Below are 16394 nucleotides of genomic sequence, written 5' to 3'. Positions count from 1 at the left end.
TGGAGCGTTTGGGCATGAATCCGTGTTGTTCATGAGAAATGTTATTCTTACATTTATGTGAATATGGGATTCATAGTTTATTGCATAGTTTATTTCAAATTTGTGTTTTAAGAGGACGCCAACAGCACAATATTTTCACATTATTGAGTGTCCTTACTTTCTTTAACCAAACTCATTTTTCGTATAGAGGTTTTAAGCTTATTTTATGTTTCTGGGCAGTTAAGGTCAATTACGGTAAGTTTCAGCCAGGGCTTGTGATATAGCTCAGTTGGCGAGTCCGTTGTCTTCTGAGCCGATGTCCGCGAGTTCGATCCCAAGAGTAAACATCGAACACAGTTGTACCGGATAAGTTTTTCAATAACTGTCCGCCAACTGCAACGTTGATATAAAGTCGCGAATGCCATAAATATGGTAAAACGACTATAATCGAAACAAAAAAAAAGTTTCAGCCAAAACTAACAACAGATTTAGATTGCCGAGAGAATTCACACAAGAAGAATATTCTGTTGAGAAGTTTTCATAGGTCAGCCTTCCGGAAGCCTCGCATGTTTGTTATTTTTTTTAAATGCTCCAGCTAACGATGTTATGGCTTTCACCGAAACCTGGCTGAACGACAGAACCCTTCCTGGTCAGGTTTTTAGCTCCGACTACACAGTCTTCCGGTGTAACCGAGGTTCTCACAACAGTATTTCCACCGGCGGCGGAGTTCTGAATTTCTGATTGCCATCCGATCTGGTCTAATCTGATCCACTCTAATCGACGACGAATCATGGAACGATCAGGAATTAGTGTTAATCCGTATCGCTCTGTGTTCTTGGAAGGACGGGGTTTTATACCCCCTGATCGTGTCAAAAAACGCGACCTTCGCAAAGTTCTTTTCCCGCGGCCTTCCCCGATTGTGTTCCCTTACTGTTCCTGAGGACGACATTCTCATTATTGGCAACTTCAATCTGCCCGGACTTAAATGGTGTTCCTCCCAGTGCGGTTTTTTATTTGCTGATCCAGCGAGATCTTCATTTACGACGCTCTCCAGTTTGATTCTCGACTCACTCAGCACAGCAACTCTTCAACAAATTAACAGCGTCGAGAATGAGATGGTCGCTTGATCGATCTCTGTTTTGTTAACGACGGATCCTAACTGCCTACGATTGGAATAACTCCTGCGCCTCTAGTTAAGCTTGTTCTTCAACATCCGGCACTGCTGCTTACGCTTGAAATTTCTAAACTTGTGACCCCTATCAAGAAGCCGGTATTCTTTTTTTCGATTTCAAGAACGCCGACGCCATGGACTGGGATTCTGAACTCGAATAATCCGATTCAAACGCCGCTGCTATGAAGTTCTCCTATATCATCAACTACAGCATCGATCGTCTTGTACCAAAACACTCAGCAGCCACTGACCGATTTGCTCCCTGGGTCACGACAGAGTTGCGACAAATGAAAGCACTAAAGAACAAAGCCCTCCGCTACTGAGGCACAAGTTTCTTCACGCCAAAAACCAATATCGAAAACTTAACACAGCTTATAAAAAATTATGCACGCGTTGTTACCAGGGCTACCTTACCCGGATACAGCGTGGTTTTAAAACTAGGCCCAAAACGATTTAGGACCAACGGAAAGAATCCGGCTTACCGTCCTACATGTTTTTGGAAGACAAGTCTGCAACTTCGGACCGCGATAATCGTAATCTCTCCACTGACAAATTCTGTAGTACTTTTGAGTCTGGTTCAATATCCTCGGACCAGTTGACTATTGCGGCCAGTAACGCCCTACGTCGGAGTACTTCCTTTCATCACATCTTAATGGATGACGATACCATCTTGAAGGCGATTGCTAAGCTGAAACACAATCTTTCTGCAGGTTCGTTTGGCATACCAACGACTTTCTTAAAGCGATACATACCACATGTGCTGACTCCTTTCAAGCATCGCTCACGGAATCCACATTCCCTTCCATTCGGAAAGAGGCTTACATGTTTACAGTCCACAAAAAAGGTGACAGGAAAAATGTTAACAATTATCGCGGTATTCCTGCCTTATGTGCGATTGCCAAATTGTTTGAGTTGGTTGTATTAGATCAATTTTTCTCGTATTGCAAATTTTATTTCTCTAACGAACAACATAGATTCATGCCTAAGCGCTTTACGACAACAAAGCTGTTGACGTTTACGTCTTCCGTGCAAGACAGCTTTGCCAGAGGATTTAAAACAGACGTCATCTACACCGACCTGCCCGCGGCTTTCGACAAGGTAAACCAAAAAATAACCATAGCCTAACTAGATCGTATCGCTATTTGCGGCTTTTTACTGAAATGGCTCCATAGCTACCTGGTAGGATGGAAACTTATTGTATGAACAGGTGAATAATTTTCCAATCAATTCCCTGCCTCTTCTGGAGTACCTCAAGGGAGTTACCTAGGACCCATAATATTCCTGATCTTCTTCAACGACGTGCTGTTGCTTCTCGGTCGGTGGACATAAACTGGCGTATGCCGACAACTTGAAATTGTTTCAACCCATCAACAGCCTCGAAAATGTCAACGTCTTGCAGAGTCAGTTTAACATCTTCTCCGCCTGGTGTGATGTCAATTGCCTTCCCTTGAATCGTAACAAATGCACGGTAATTTCGATTTCACGCAAGCGGCTCTCACTATCGGCTGATTATTTTTTGGGACATGAGGCAGTTGCACGAGTTGAGCATGTGAAAGGCCTTGGTGTGATCCTGGGCAAACAAACGGCTGGATACCAAGATCCACACAAACTACATCGTTGATAAAGCTTCCAGATGCCTGGGCCTTCTATTCCGCCTGAAAAAAGAAGGATATTTATTGTCTCAAGAGTCTTTACTGCGATAGTCCCTCGAATATGCCTGGGCTGTATGGTGCCCTTACTACCAAAATGGCTTGGAGCGTATCGAGGCCATCGAGAGGCGTTTTTAGCGTCTCGCTCTCCGGAACCTGAACTGGCAAGACCCGACCCCATGCTGCCGCCTAATCGACATCGACACGCTGCAAGCCCACCGGACCGCAACACGGGTCTCTATCGTCGCCGATCTGCTTTCGTGAAGAACCGACTGCCCCGCACTGCTAGAAGCACTCCAACTCACCGAACGATCTCGAAGCTTGAGGAATCGTGATCTTCAGCTCTTTGCTCCTTTCCGACAGAACAACTACCTAACCTATCATTTGGATCAATATGTGAACAATAAACACATATCGGAAAGATAGCTGTCATGAGGAAATGCGACAAAATGGGGTGCAGACTACAGTTGTAGAAAGTGGTCACATTGAATAAAAGGGATTGAACCACTGTCATCTGTACTTTATAATCAGTGGGGAAAAGGTAAAACCTCAAACTAAAATTACAACGCTGAGTTTCTGCATAACCTGATGCTGAGCTCAGAATACTAGTTCAATGAACTGTTTTCACAAGTATCTAATACTGTAGAAAACAGTAAAAATAGAGATAATAGCGTTAAATGTTGGTCTTCAAGCGTGACTTTCTACTTCAAAAATTTCGAGCCGAATTACAAAGCTAGCAAACGATTGCATTTTTCATATGGATAATACGGAAACTCTTCCGGAATTCCTGTTTTATTTTTCAACGTCAAGAGACAGACTTCTATTCACCAGCTTATAACTTTTCTGTTCTAAAAGATACATACGAAGTTAGAGTCTCCGTCGAAGTTGTTGAGGAGAAAATTTCCTTAACAGAATTTATAAAAAAGTTTAGGTGGCTTAGTTACTGAAAAAATCTGCAAGAAATCAGGGATGAGTTTAAAACCGAAACAGGAGAAAATGGCCGGGATTCGACCAGAACGAACTGAACGCTATCAGCATTTTTTCCGAGACACTTGAACTTTATGTGCAAAGTAGAATCAAAGTAGGGTCGAAATTTTTGGTATTAATAAACCTAAATCGATAGTTTATAATCCAAAGAATCTACACAGTAAACGAAAATTACCGAGTTCGGTAATTTTTTTACCGAACTCCTAACATGTGTAAATCGTTAAACTGTTCGGTAATTTTTCCGGTAAAAAACAAACGAACATCGGTAAATGAAGAATCGATTTACCGATGTTCGTTTATTTTTTACCGAAAAAATTACGAACAGTTTAAGGGGGGGGGGGGGGGGGGGGGTAGGGTCTAACGGGTATAAAAAAACACCATTTTCACGATTTTTTTCTAGAGCTATCGTTCAAACAAATGTATTCAAATTTTTTGCATTATACAAAGCATTGTTAAAAGAACATTTGGGGGCATCCATAAATTACGTAACGCTCCTAGGGGGGGGAGGGAGTAAGCTCTAGCGTTACGAATTGTGACATAGGGGAGGGGGGGAGGTATGCTCATCGTTACGTAACGATTTTTTTCCTAAAAAATTTCAGTTTAATCGCAGCTTTTTTGATATCATGCAATTTTTGCATGATTTTTTGATAAGCAAACTAAAATCACCTTAAAATTTTTAAGCATTAACTAGATTGAACTGGTTTGTAACCATTCCTATTTAAAGATTCTAATATAGACTAAACGTGTATTGGATATCCGTGAAATAACCGTTGGAAAACCGAATATTAGGCACCTTTACCCCAAGAACTCATCCCAATCTTAAGACGAAAATTTTACTATTTTTTTTTCAATTGATTTTGATTATTCCGATCAGCAATTTTGATTATTCTGACGAATATTACTAAGTGAAGTATATTTTGCATAACAAGTTATGCTGCTTGAACAAAATAAAGTAAACAAGGTAGATTACCAGTTAACAAGCACAGAGCAACTCGTAATAAGACAACTAATTTATTTTATCAGAGAGTTATCATCAATGAGTACTAAGAAGCGATTTGGATAGATAATAATTCCGTTTTAAAGAACGTTAAAAAAATTATATTATTATTTTTTACCTTCGAAAATCATGAGAAGATGGGGGGGGGGGGTAATTGTCAGCGTTACGTAATTTTCATAGGGGGGTATGTCGAAGCGTTACGATTTGTGACAAACGGGGGGGAGGGGGTCAAAAAAGTGCGTTTTTTGCGTAACGTAATTTATGGATGCCGCCTTTAGTAATTTTTTCGTAGAAAAATATTGAAAAATGAGCCGGTGACGGAGCACTTTCGAGGATGCCATTTAGAAAACAGGATTTGCGGTGGACACTGTATCTCAGCACAGAATCATCTGAAGTCAAAAAATCAGAGCAAAATATTTTTAATGGATGTTTTTCTGGACCCCAACGTTTTTATTTAACTTAAAAAAAATTTATGAAATTTTTGTGGCTGTTTGAAGCAAAAACTACGATTTTTCACGAAAAAATCCGCCATTTTTCACCTGTAAAATCTCCCCAAAGTAAAAAAAAACAAAAAAGAAAAACGTAGGGGTCTTGTATTTTATACGTAGAAAATATGTTCCAAATTTGAAAAGAATCGGATAAGTAGTTTTCAAATGACGATGTCCACGGACTTTAAAAATGTGCTTTCGAGAAAAACGCGTTTGAAGTTTCTGCTCTTGCTTTCTTGCAGTACTAGATAGGAGGAGATAAAGGCCTATAACTTTTACAGTTTTGCTTCAATTGACTTGAAAATTTGACACAACATTCTTGAAATGTTTTACAATAAGAAAATATAAAAATAAAAAAATCGATTTTTTGAAAGTGTTAGACCCTACCCCCTCCTTAACGATTTACACATGTAGGATTTCGGTAAAACAATTACCGAACTCGGTAATTTTCGTTTACTGTGTATGTCAGTCAATCATATTTGCTTTTTCAATCTAGAACTTCGGCCTTATTATTTATTATGGGAAGTTTTTCTCATGCCAAATACTTGAAAATTAGAGGTTTTCTTCCGTGCCAAAATCGACTTTTTGGGACAAGCAGACTGTTTTTTTGGCAATCGATAGCTGAATATTGAACATTTTGAAAATGCCTTATAAAAGTGTGATCCACAGCCTGCTCTATCTTGAATGTAACCCATTTTTATGTTTATAAGGTACCTTCAAATTGATTTTTCATTAAGGTGTTTTCACTGGAAAGTCCCTGAAACGATTCTATTAAAATTTCATTATTACAATCCATTCTGACCAGTTGATTTAAAACTAACGGAGTTTGAGCTTGTATTCGAACTTATTGAACACATTGTAATATCAATATGAAACAATCAGTTGTCAAACCCGAAATTTCACATAAAAGAAATTAGATTGGAGACACGAAATGAAATTCAAGACTGGATTTCAAAGGCAAAATTGAAAAAAAAATCCTGAATTACGAAAAAAATTCAGATTCTGAATCGGAATAATTATTCTGAATCACAGAATTCAGTATTAGAATTCGAAATTGAAACTTCTGGAAGGATCCAGACAAAGAAAAAAAAATTTCTGACAGAATCCAGAGTCAAAGGAGTTTCGAATAAAGGGATCAACATCCAGTATCAATATAATCAACATCAGAATACCAAATTTTCATAGAGGATAAATTAAATTTCATTATCACAAATCTGAATAAATTTGCATAAGTGCAAAAAATGGTCGATTTAGTGTTAATAATGTCAAACTTTTTTTTCATATTTTTGAACTGTATTTGGTGATTTTTCCAGATTTTTTAAATTTTATTTACATATTTTAATGTTTGAAAGAAAAATACAAATTTTTTAAAAATATATGGAAAATGACAAAACATGACAATTTAAAAGCGTGTTTCTTTTTTTTTTCAACATAGGCTTAAGCACTTTTACCTTTTCGGCTCCAAGGGCCTCGAATGGTTAGAATTTCAATAAAATAAATATTTTCCTGAAATTCAGAATCTGAATCAAGAACCAAGTGAATCAATTTGTATCGTTATTAAAGATTTTCTTGTTAAATATGAAATTTTAAAATTTAAATCTAGTAGGTAACAGATTAAGAACTCAGAATAATGAAATAGGTAACTGGGATTGAGAAAGAATCTTCAAAATAATATCAAGGTGTCAAATTCTTAATTGGGAACTTTTCATCAGTAGCATTACGAGCAAAACAATGAAGTTGTTCTCCGGTGCGTTAGGCAAGATGATTGTTCTACTAAGAACAACAGAGCATTCAGAAGTCATTGTCCACACAATTTCGACATCATTCAGTTCAGCAGCCATCGGATGATGTTCTGCTTGCTGAATTTAGAGGCTTACCGCAAGCAACCGCTTTTCCAGAACAACTTCTAGGCTAGCCCGCCCGCCCGCCCGGTTAGATTCATTCTCCTCCATTGCAGTTGATTGCTTGAGATCATAGTTTTCTTGGGGGGTTGCTTTTGTGTATTTCCAAGTGGTGATCGAAGCCGTACCAACACAAACAAGCTGCTGACTCCTATTCTCACTATAGTTTACCTACCATTAACCTAGTCTATTGCACCTCTCTAGAGCACCAGAGCTCGCTATTGCCACACTACACACCCCCTTCCTTCTAATTTATCTCACCCACAAACGCAGCACACAGCACGGCTCTATGCGTTAGGCTTTTCCATTAATCAAAAAAAAAACTGGAATTTGCTCTTTTTCGTTTCATGACTACCAACTACCACACATCCGAGAAGGCGAGAAGATATGTATCTTTTTTATGAATCGCTTCTTTTTCCGTCGAAAACCAACAAAGGTGTTTCACTTTTCTCGCATCTAATCGTTCGACTCCTTCGGAGTGGGCAGTGGCACAAACTTTTGTTTTGTTTTCACCCCTCGGATGGTTTTGCAAAAGTCACACACTATCCATCCACACACCAAACATAAGGGACTAACAATTCGCACCGCTGTGTATTCGCAAGTTTGCAGATGAGACTGCTGCTTGTACACTACTGGCTGGCAGCAGCGAAATTAGAAACTCTGCTTGTTGTAGCACATACTACTGTCATACAGCAATCGTACTTGACAGTACAGTAGCTATTCTATGCCCAGGAAAATGCTCTGTCAAAAGTTTCCTCCCTATCAGGTTCCCCACTCACCTACTGGCTCTAAATTTTCCTTTTCCCGAGGGTGGGGATGACGAAAAGAAAACACCAGCAAATGGCCAATTAGAAGCCTTATGTTTTTTCTTTTCCTGTTTTCGGTCACTCAAACTTTACACAAAAATCCGTCGATGGAAAAAGGGTTTTTCGAGAGACTATGGATCCGTTGTCTACTGTACGTTAATGGACAATCCTTCCCGTCCGTACTCACAGATTGGATTGCAACAATGACGACGACGACGACCTGAAAAGGTTTCCCAATGGCGATCGCGCTACTTCGAACTCGTCCGACGGCACAGAGCAGTAGGCTACGGATAGACCCACTACTGGCTGGCTGTGACTGACTGACTGACGGGTCCACAAGGCTACAAAAACTCGCGACTCCACCAATTCAGTTACAACTTCAGTTCCCAACTCCGTCCGCGGAGACGAATGAACGAACGAACGAAACAACCGAATAAACCACACCAGCAGAGGCCAGACCACAACATAGTCTCTAGTCTCTACATGTTGTAAGAGCAGCAGACGACCGACCGTGTCTCTGATATTTCTCCCTCACTTGCCGTGTACGGTGCGATGCGATTATGATGGTTAGTTAGGAGGTATCCAACAACACCGATCGAAAAAATACCACCATCCCGTTTGCATGAGCCGAGAGCTAGCAGGCAGATTGCATTGAGGGCGAGAAGAGGACTAGTCAGGCAGTAAAGCAAGCACCAGAAAACACATACAGGCTTGACTGCGACACCAAAAGGGGGTGGTAGCGCACTAGTATTGGTGTACGCCCGTCCCGGTTCCATTATCGCATATCAGTCCTATGTAACAACAACAACAAACTGACAGAAAAACTGGCTTAATTATAATTTTTTTCATTTTAACATTCTGCACTATTTTTTCCTGTTGGGGAGAGAGTACACTGAGACCATTTAGTTGATCTATTGTGGTATTACCCCGCGTTACTATATTAACTTTGCTATGCTACTTGACACCCCTGCACTATTGGTTGAAGTTGCAGTTGTTCACCGGTAGCACTACGAGCACACACATATCTAGGTAGAATCACAGAGAACCAGAGAACGGGCCCCGAACAAATATGTGTCGAATCCGTGTGTAAGAATTTGAATCGTCGGCCATTTTAAAACCGTTAAAATTGGCCTAAAAACAGCACCATCTAGTGGCTCTTAGCTAAGTGACTCAGCTGTTGTTGTCCATTTTTTTTTGTCAACAGTTGGAACACTCAGAACATAAATAACCAAAAATTTGCTTCCAGGTCGCACCAACACTCATTTTCTTTTTTTTGGGGTGTAGAAAAAGAAACATAATGAAATTTGCAGCAGGAATTATATGCGCTTTAAACGAAATCTTTTTCTTTTGGCAATGATGCCTCATTTGGTACTCGTTTTGTATTGAGCCACTGATTTTGTTTGAGAAAAAAAGCAAACATTATTTAGTTGTTTGAAGAGAAAGTTCATATAAGATTTAAATTATGTGTCTGTTTGAATATAAATTATAATTTCAAAAATAGTTCAGTAAACATTTGCTGCAGGATTTCTGTATGATGTGTTAATTTATGATACCCCTCTAATGGATAAACACCACTTTTTGTAAAGGATCAATTTTTTTTTAATCAAATTTCACTCATAACGAAGCATTTCAAATCTAATTAATCGAAAGTATCACCACCCATCTTCGTTCGAACATTGCGAAATTCTAGCATGTAAACATCGCGTCATTTCTGTCAGGATAGGACTTTAGTACCTGCTTCCGAAAATATTCGAAAATTGGAATAGCTTCTTAATATCGAATTGAGCCTCTTAGACAGGGCAAAGTAATTGCATGGAGGTTACCCGGCCACCTAAGAATCCTAAGAATTTAAGGGAATAGCAATAGGCATTTTAAAGTAACTTGATATCAAAATTTTATAAATTCTTCAAATATTCCCCCCTTCTATTATACACACTTAATCTTTTCTCCTGTGGTCGGAACGATTTTCTCCTGTATTTTCAACAGCTGAAATTACAGGACAAATCTCGGGACAGAAAAAGTGCTCAGGAAAACAACTGTCAAATTCACCTGTAGCTTCGAATCCGTGTTTTCTTGTAATTGGCAGGACTGTTTAAATTTTCCTGTGAGTTCGAAAAGGCTTTCTCCCGAGATTTTTCATCAATTTAGGTTTCCTTCCTCCCATTTTTTATTTTTAAAATTTATCCCAATGCGATATTAGAAAAAAAGAACACAATTTCTTGACGAAAAGATTGAAATTTATTTTCAAATGTTCGAACTTTTTTTTCATTTTTTAAGTTTTATTTACCAATGTGGACACACATTCATAACCGCTACAAAATACACAGGCGGAACACCTTCTCTGTAAAAAAATTGTTGAAATTTTTAATAAAACGCCGGATGGCACTCATGCTTACCGAAGCGCCGTGCGAGCCTGACATATACCTTGCATTCGTTCCGGGGTGCTGGCCAAGATCACACGCGGGGGGAAAGGTCCGAATCAGCCTGATTCTCCAAAACTGATATTATTAACTGCGCTGGAACCTAGTCCCGGTCGCATGTTATTCGCAACTACAACTTTAATTTCTGGGGCTGTTGTTGATGAAAGGTGCCGCTATTTGATCGGACCACATACGCTGACCTTGTCGTCGGTTTCTTGATTAGCTTATTTTTTTTAAATACCGGAACCTTCCGGTTTGGAGGAATTTCTTAAATTTTGACACATTTTTCACACAGCTATGCTGACTGTTGAAAGATGGTGAAAATTACCAGCACTTAAAATTTTCACAACTGACTGTCGAAAATAATCGCTGCAGTACACTCAGCACACGATAGTGAAGGACAGAAAGATACAACACAACAAAAAACGCGCTATGACAGATGAGCCTTACGTGATACAGGCGATTGCTGTCCCGATTTCTGGACGATTGTTCGAGTTCCTGTGCACTCGTAGGAATTTCATCCCGTAATGAAGGAATTGTGAAGCGTCACGAGATTCGGAAGGGTTCCCATTCGAAATTGACCAACTTCCCTGTGATTCAAAGAGTCATTATCCTGAGCGCAAAAATTCAATCTTAGTGTGTACTAATTACAGATATCCGATAACACCATGCGCCAAGTTTTCACCAATCCTAACGAGATAACAATTTTGTGGAAGAAAAAAGAATACTGAATGAATTTTAAAATTTGTGTTCATCCTCGAAATTTATTCTAAATTATAAAAAAAATTCAATTAAGTCTTGATAAAGTGAATTTCATGTCCACAAAAACAAAAACAGGCCAAAAACTGAAAAACCTTACAATTATTTTAAAACCTGATTGAGTGACTGAAAATAAATTTGGCTTTGAGTGCATTTTTCATTCGTTGAAGGTACTATCGTCTGAGCGTGTAGAAAAAATGGAAAAAATAAAAGTACCGGTAACGACATCTGGTGGCTCTTAGCTAAGTTGCAAAAATGGCGTCGTTTATTTTGAAATCACGGTTGGTATTTTTACACACGGTTGGGGCTCCAGCCCGAACTCTGGTTCTCTGTGGTAGAATCTCCAAGTGCAATCTAAGTTCTTTGAAAAGATCCATCCACATGCAAGTGCTGCATCATTGAGGCGTACAATTCCAAGGTATATCCGGCTGGCATTTTCCTAATGCTAAAACTGTCAACCTTCATCATACTGTGTGTGCTAGATCAGGGGTGAGCAACTAGCGGCCCGCGGGCCGCATGTGGCCCGCATGAGACCTTTTTGTGCGGCCCGCGAAGCTTTTTTTCAAATTTTTATGCCTTAACTTTTTTCTACATTGGACTGTTGGGAAAATTTATATGACTTGATCAAATAGGCACTTATCTGCATTTGCCCCACAATCATTCAGATTGATAACTTTTTTCTGGTATTTCAAGCATTTATTTTGTTCTGTTCAAGGCATAAATGTTTTTTTTACTCAGGATACATTTTTCCTAATTATTTAACTCCTAACGCTTTGAAAAAAAAATCGATTAAAGGGAGTCGGAAAAGCAGCAAAAAAACCGGAAGCTCATATGATCAAAGGAATTTCGAAGTCCGTTAGTGCAGTCAATACTTTCGTTCCAAGCGTAAATAAAGTTGTATGATAATAATTACGCTTAGCAGATTTTTTTAAAATTATTCTATCAAATTCGGCAAAAAGGCTTGTTTTGTTACTGAGAAAAATTAAAAAATTTGGGTGTCCGATTTTAGAATTTTTATCAACATGAATCAGCCGGCATCAAAGCTACCGACAAAAAATTATTAGTTCTTGATAAAAGCAATAGATATCTGAAATTTTTCTACTTTAAAGGTCTTTGATGATTATCTGTGATGTTGTTTTTTCAGAAATTTGATAGAAAATTAAAAACAAACATCGATAAATTGAGTAACGTTACTTATGATTCGCATTCCACATTAACAAAGTCGTAAAGTAGCTTTAGAAATCCTACCCCAATAATATCTAAATAAGGTTAAAAATTATAAAAATCTGGATAAAAATTTTAGAATCAAGAAGGTAGTTTTGAAGATTGTTGCTTAAAATATTTAAAATATTTAAAATTAAACATTTTTCTGTGATTTCGACGACCTTGCTCACCATCCCAATGCAATGATCCAATGCAGAACATCAATTTAAAGATCTAATTTTCAACGAAAAAAAATCTAGGCTTTAAGGACACGTTCGAATTGTGGAAAAAAATCACAGAAAGTCAAGTAGCGATTCAACGACCAACGCTTCAAATATATATTTTTCACACTCTTACTTATCACTGTGGTAAGTCCCTGAAGATTTTTGAATGAAAGTGATGACGAATAATACCATCGATTTCGACAAGAATGTTGTAAGAATGAATGTTCGCCAAGAAGTATTATTAAAAAATTGAGAGAATTTAAAAATGCCAAAGATTTAGTGATGTATCTTTTCAATATCGGGTATTTATAAAGTCGTGTCGAATTTCTGTTTTTAAACATGTGAATTCGTTTTATCTTTCCTTTTTCAGATTTGATTTCGCCAAATATTAGTACTAATAAAAAATGACGTGAAGCTCTGCTAATTATAAAAAAAAAATGTTATTTTAAGTGCGGCCCGCCGACAAGATTTCAAATTTGAATTGGCCCGTGGGTTCAAAAGGTTGATCACCCCTGTGCAAGATTATTCCACGATCGTAGAAGATTGTGGGCAGCAATGTGGCTTCTTCGTCACTTACTACAAACAACCAGCTGGTGCTTGAAGTAGTTTAAAGCTGTCGATAAAATATGTGTTATCATCTATTCTTTTCTCTACCCAAAGCGTTCTAACTTTTACCTTTCCTCCTTTCCACCTATCAAACTTTCATTTCTGTCTTAATTACTCTCCAATTAGAATTAGAATTTGCCCATATGCCATTAACTTAATTAAGAATATATAACAGCTGCGATAAAAATAAGATAACAATATAACACACTGTAACAAAAAAGCAAAGGCTATTACTTTGATTACACCTACACAACACAATGAAACACACTGTAGCAACAAACCTCAGCCCTTCAGAGGCTTCAGAGGCTATTGTTTGCTGCTCACTTCACATGACACAACGTTACACATTTTTACAATAGCGTGACACATTACACAACCGATATAAAATACTCTCGCACGTAATACGGCTCTTTGACAAGCCCAGTCCTGGTCCACCAGGGTTTGATTTGTCAGAGAGCAACCAAAGTTAAAGTGTTCACACATTCCCCTGCTTCGCAGTTCAGTTTGCGATAGATCTCCTCCATCGCCGGAGATGATCTGCCGACTAAGACTGTGATCATTTAGAATCCGGGCAGTTACAAACGTGTGAATTTTAAAAACTATTCATTTGATCGAAAAACTTTCTATGGAGGAAATGAAGGTGTATGATATTTGGTCGGGATTCGACCAGTCCGGAATGAACGCCATCAGCAGTTTTTCGAGTCACTTGAGTTTATTGTTCAAATATTTTCAATTCTAGATGAAATTCGTAAAACTTAACGACCAGAATCAATAGTTTACAATCTAAGAAACACATCCCAATGAATTATTTCAGTTTTTTTGGTCTCGCATAAAAATTACATGAGTTATAAATAATGCTGTTTAAAATATTTCTCATGGCGTTCAGTTTACATTAAATTATCCCTAATAACCATAGACTTTTTACCATACTTGAGATCAAGGGTTTTACTACGATGGTTGGATTGAACTTCGTAAGCATATTAGAATGGCTTCTTAAACTTCTTAACCATTTGGGCCAAAAAAAAATTCCATAAAAAATCAACAGTTTATGAGTTTTTAAATCGACAATGAAGAATTTCCCAGAATTTCCAAGATGATTGTGCAAAATAATTTGTATCATGTCTTTTTGTTTCGAAATACATATCTCAAACGCACGTAAATTTAAAAATTCGGCAAAATAGTCCTTTTTATAACCAAACCAACACTGCTAAATTTTTGCATATCCGAGCTCTAATAACGTAGCTATCTCCGAAATAAAGTGACCGGGTACTAAATCTCACGCCAGATCTCTCTACGAACTAAGATCCGAATCTTCAACTCAAACGTCAAATCCGTATTGTTGTACGGGTGTGAAACTTGGTGCACATATGCGGTGACGACGCGAAAACTGCAAGTTTTTGTGAATCGCTGCCTGCGGAACACCATCCGCGCTTGGTGGCCTGGCAACTGGATCTCACACGTGGAACTTCATCGCCGGTGTCATCAAAAGGCGCTAAAAATCGAGATTCGGGAACGTAAGTGGAGATGGATTGGGCACACGCTGCGAAGAGATGAAAACGAGATTTGCAGAGAGGCGCTTGACTGGAATCCAGAAGGGTATCGAAGAAGAGGCAGGCCCAAAAGCTCGCGGCGGCGTAGTCTAGCCGCTGAAATCCGCACAGTTGACGAGGACCTTGGCTGGCAGCAAGTGAAGACGCTGGCTCCGGATCGCCAGCAAAGGAGATCTTTGCCCTATGCGTCGGTCAGTCGGCGCCGGATCCTTAGGTAGGTAGGTAGGGATACTAAATGATCATGGCTTTATATCAATGTCATCGGCAAAGCAGATAACTTGACTGGATCTGTTGAAAATCGTGCCCCGCATTTCGCCCACCGCTCGCTCGTCGAATAACGCTTTCTAGCGCCACGTTGAACATTATGCCGATAATTCGTTCCACCCATCGTCGCCTTGATCAGTCTGGTCAGCTTCCCGGAAAAGCCGTTCTCGTCCATGGTTTTCCATAGCTCGTCACAGTCGATGGTTTCGTATGCGGCTTTGAAGTCGATGAATTGCGTAGGGATTTGCCCTAATGTGAAGATCTGGTCCGCCGTTGACCGTCCCTCCATGAAGCCGGCCTGATGACTTCCCACGAATCTATTTGCTTGTGGCGTTAGGCGGCGGAGTAGGATTCGGGACAGCACTTTGTAAGCGGCATTTAGGACAGTGATCGCTTGATAGTTCTCACAGTCCTTTTTGCCGCCCTTCTTGTAGATGGGGCATATTACCCCTGCTTCCACTCCTCCGTTATCTGTTCTGTGTCTAAGCTCCGGACCATCAACCGGTGTAGGCCAACTTATCCGGGCCCATTTTGATGAGTACAGCTGCGATGCCATCCTTCCCAGCCGAGTTTTTGCTATTCAGCTCGCGAATGGCTTCCTTAACTTCACTACGCCGGCGATATTTCTTTCCCAACCGTCTTGATCTCCTGCATGTACGCTTTTCAGGAGTTCATCGAAGTGCTGCTTCCACGTTTTGATCACATCACGATTGTCCGTCAGGGCGCCCCAGTCCTTATCCCGGCATTTCGGCTAGTAGCACGAAGCCTTTACGGAATGTGTTAAGTTTCTGATAGAACTTTCGTGTTTCTTGGAAACGATGCAGCTGCTCCAGCTCCTTGAGCGCCTCCTCCTCCAGGCGGCGCTTTTTCTCCTGGAAAATTCGGACTCGCTTCCTCTTCCGCTTTCGGTGATTTTCCACATTTCGACGAGTGCCTCGTTGCACTATTTTTGCCCGCGCGACATTCTCTTCGTCCATCACCCTCCTGCACTTTTCGTCGAACCAGTCGTTTCATCGAGTTCGTTCCACATGACCGATGACGTTATCCGCAGCACTGTTGATGACTGTCTTGATGGTATCCCAAAAGTCCTCGAGAGGGGCTTTGTCAAGCTCGTCCTCTGCCGGCACCCCTGCTTCTTTCGATTGCGCGTAGTCTGCCGCGACCTCAGGTTGCTTCAGTCGTGCGATATTTAAACCAAGCGAGCGTCGGTTTCGTATGTTGTTGGAGTTTTGGGCCTATCTCCACCATCACCAGCTAATGGTCTGACTCGATGTTGGCGCCTCGACAGGATCTGACGTCGATAATGTCTGAGGACGTTTTGGTTGGTCAGCTAGTGCGCACTGAGACTTTCAATTGTCGGTTTGAATTCCTCCACCTGGCCGACCTGAGC

The 16394-nt window shown here is 39.7% G+C and overlaps 1 protein-coding gene across 7 annotated transcripts in view; it reads right to left on the bottom strand.

The window, feature by feature from the left end:
• The window catches only part of LOC129757466 (signal peptide peptidase-like 3), a 106816-nt gene extending 98301 nt beyond the window's left edge, over positions 1 to 8515 (bottom strand). For 2 of the 7 annotated variants that reach the window (XM_055754692.1, XM_055754698.1), the window contains exon 1: positions 8166 to 8515. The gene's annotated coding sequence lies outside the window, so the exon portion shown is untranslated. The other 5 variants (XM_055754691.1, XM_055754693.1, XM_055754697.1 and 2 more) reach the window with 5 other exon arrangements.
• Between the last annotated feature and the right edge of the window lie 7879 nt (positions 8516 to 16394).

Source organism: Uranotaenia lowii, chromosome 3, assembly GCF_029784155.1.
Source record: "Uranotaenia lowii strain MFRU-FL chromosome 3, ASM2978415v1, whole genome shotgun sequence".
Classification (NCBI taxonomy): domain Eukaryota; kingdom Metazoa; phylum Arthropoda; class Insecta; order Diptera; family Culicidae; genus Uranotaenia; species Uranotaenia lowii.
Note: the sequence above shows the minus strand (reverse complement) of the source record. Positions and strands in the feature narration are given on the sequence as shown.